Source organism: Nerophis lumbriciformis, linkage group LG29 (genome assembly GCF_033978685.3).
Source record: "Nerophis lumbriciformis linkage group LG29, RoL_Nlum_v2.1, whole genome shotgun sequence".
Lineage (NCBI taxonomy): Eukaryota > Metazoa > Chordata > Actinopteri > Syngnathiformes > Syngnathidae > Nerophis > Nerophis lumbriciformis.
In genome coordinates this window covers 18,011,943-18,015,305 of record NC_084576.2, presented here as the reverse complement: position 1 = coordinate 18,015,305, position 3,363 = coordinate 18,011,943, and the positions used below count along the sequence as shown (strand labels likewise).

The 3,363-nt window shown below is 45.6% G+C and overlaps 1 non-coding gene across 1 annotated transcript; it reads left to right on the top strand.

Moving 5' to 3' along the window:
* The first annotated feature begins 1,512 nt into the window (after positions 1 to 1,512).
* Positions 1,513 to 1,599, top strand: trnay-gua (transfer RNA tyrosine (anticodon GUA)). The gene is given in 2 exon segments: positions 1,513 to 1,548; positions 1,564 to 1,599. It is a non-coding gene; the product is annotated as a tRNA-Tyr (tRNA).
* Positions 1,600 to 3,363: the final 1,764 nt, after the last annotated feature.

Sequence of the window (3,363 nt, the reverse complement as noted above, 5' to 3'; positions counted from 1 at the left end):
ATGGGTCCCATTTTTATAGTCTTTGGTATGACTCGGCCGGGGTTTGAACTCACAACCTACCGATCTCAGGGCGGACACTCTAACCACTAGGCCACTGAGTAGGTCATATGTATATGTGGATACACCTCTCAATCCATCAATCAATCAATCAATCAATCTGTGGAGGCCTTGCTCCTCCGGGTTCTTCGGACCACCAACCACGAACATGACAGCTGCGTTCAGGGTTTTGAATAATGTTTTGTTTTTCAATAAATTGTCCTTTTTGTGCTTTTCAGCCATGTCAAAGTCTTTCTCGCTCTCGCTCGCGCTCGTTCTCGTCTTCCACCATCAACAACTCTCTCTCTCCTCCCCGACTGCTGCCTTTAACAGAGCGACAGGTGATCAGACAAACACTCTCAGCTGTGTCATCTACGCACCTGTCGCTGATCTCGAAGCCGGTCCTGGCACACCCCACTTTGCTGCAGGTCCGCAGGCCACGCCCCCCCACACAATAAATCAATCAATCCATCCATCCATCCATCAATCAATCAATTTAGGGTTCTACACCTTTTAGCTCCCTTTAAGTCCCCATCTTAGCAAGACATAATGGACAAGTGCATTCAGTTTTCAGAAGTCCAGCATGTCTTTGGGATGCAGTACAAATAGTGGGACAGTCTTACCTAAAGTCCTGCACCTTAGTCTTGTGCGAACGCTATAATCCATGCTCAAGTTGGCTACTCTTAAATTGAAAGAGGTGGTCCTTCATAGAAAGCTCATAGAAAGACAGACTGGATTGCGATCGCTCCTCGCCAAGTTATTAAGGATAAACGACACATTTCATATTAGATATAAACAGAAGGACTCAAAATAGTCCAAAAGCCAAGACTCACAGCGCCCCCGTTTAGCGGGCTGTGATTGATTTAACGCAATCGCTCCTCTCGCAAGTAATTAACGACAGCTGGACACCAGGTGCAATGACACTTTTGTCCACACAGCGCTGAAGCACGTCCGTGTCTTTGTTCTGAAACAAGTCCGGACCAGCACCTCCACCAGTGGAACAAATGGTACCAGTCCAAAAGGAGAGGCATTACGACCGGGGAGGGGGGGCTACGAAGTGTGTGTCCGAGCGTGCACGTACGTACACGTGTGTGTGTGTGTGTGTAAGCAGACGTGACGCAATCTGCCTGTGTGTGTGTTTTGCAGAGCTGAATGGCAATTGTGGCTTTTGAAAAGAAGGAGGTGGACCTTGGTGAGTGGGGGCATGTGTGTGTGTGTTTGTGTCTTTGTGTGTGTGTGGACGCATGTGTGTGTGTGTGTAAATGTCACAACACCACCAGCATGGGTGAGGAGCGGCGCACTGCCGGTTCAAGTATGCCCCCAAGTGACCGTTGCGAGAAGTCGAGATGACAGACGACAACGTCTCATCAACTACACTTTCTTTTCTTTTTGGAACAATTGCATTTTTTTTTTATCTAGTTCCGAAATGACGGAAAAATATTACAAAATTCAGGATAAGAGAGTTGAATATTGTCACCTTCGATAGCTCAGCGGTAGAGCGGAGGACTGTAGTGGCCGGTTGCGGAGATCCTTAGGTCGCTGGTTCAAATCCGGCTCGAAGGAAAGACTTTTGCCTTCAGGGTGGACGGTCCAAATCCCACTGAAAACAAACAAACAGCAAAACGTTAAAATCTAGAATCCAGTGCCTTTAAGCAAGGCACCAAACGAGCGTTGATAGCAGCTAAATAGTTTGTTACAAGCAATGTTTGGCCGTAAGAATACCAAAAAAAGCTACCGGTTGCATAATTCGATAGCCGTGTCTCTACCGCGTCAAAAATGCTACCTTAAGTTTTGGTATTAAAGGGGAACATTATCACCAGACCTATGTAAGCGTCAATATATACCTTGATGTTGCAGAAAAAAGACCATTTATTTTTTTAACCGATTTCCGAACTCTAAATGGGTGAATTTTGGCGAATTAAACGCCTTTCTATTATTCGCTCTCGGAGCGATGACGTCACAACGTGACGTCACATCGGGAAGCAATCCGCCATTTTCTCAAACACCGAGTCAAATCAGCTCTGTTATTTTCCGTTTTTTCGACTGTTTTCCGTACCTTGGAGACATCATGCCTCGTCGGTGTGTTGTCGGAGGGTGTAACAACATGAACAGGGACGGATTCAAGTTGCACCAGTGGCCCAAAGATGCGAAAGTGGCAAGAAATTGGACGTTTGTTTACCGACGAAAGCTATGCCACGACAGAGATGGCAAGAATGTGTGGATATCCTGCGACACTCAAAGCAGATGCATTTCCAACAATAAAGTCAAAGAAATCTGCCGCCAGACCCCCATTGAATCTGCCGGAGTGTGTGAGCAATTCAGGGACAAAGGACCTCGGTAGCACGGCAAGCAATGGCGGCAGTTTGTTCCCGCAGACGAGCGAGCTAAACCCCCTGGATGTCTTGGCTCACACCGTCCCTTATGCCACCGAAGATGATCAAGAGAAGAATATCGACCCTAGCTTCCCTGGCCTGCTGACATCAACTCCAAAACTGGACAGATCAGCTTTCAGGAAAAGATAGCGGATGAGGGTATGTCTACAGAATATATTAATTGATGAAAATTGGGCTGTCTGCACTCTCAAAGTGCATGTTGTTGCCAAATGTATTTCATATGCTGTAAACCTAGTTCATAGTTGTTAGTTTCCTTTAATGCCAAACAAACACATACCAATCGTTGGTTAGAAGGCGATCGCCGAATTCGTCCTCGCTTTCTCCCGTGTCGCTGGCTGTCGTGTCGTTTTCGTCGGTTTCGCTTGCATACGGTTCAAACCGATATGGCTCAATAGCTTCAGTTTCTTCTTCAATTTTGTTTTCGCTACCTGCCTCCACACTACAACCGTCCGTTTTAATACATGCGTAATCTGTTGAATCGCTTAAGCCGCTGAAATCCGAGTCTGAATCCGAGCTAATGTCGCTATAGCTTGCTGTTCTATGCGCCATGTTTGTTTGTATTGGCATCACTATGTGACGTCACAGGAAAATAGACGGGTGTATATAACGATGGTTAAAATCAGGCACTTTGAAGCTTTTTTTAGGGATATTGCGTGATGGGTAAAATTTTGAAAAAAACTTCGAAAAATAAAATGAGCCACTGGGAACTGAATTTTAATGGTTTTAACCCTTCTGAAATTGTGATAATGTTCCCCTTTAAATAACTCCCCCACTGTAAAATGACTGGCATTTCGTTATTTTACAGGACTGTGATTCTCAAACTGTGGTACCCGGGCTCCATCTAGTGGTACGCCAAAGAAACGCTTGATGAAAGTACAGTGTTTTATTTGTCTTATATTCTGGACAGGGAGGACAGTATGAAAGAGGAGTGAGG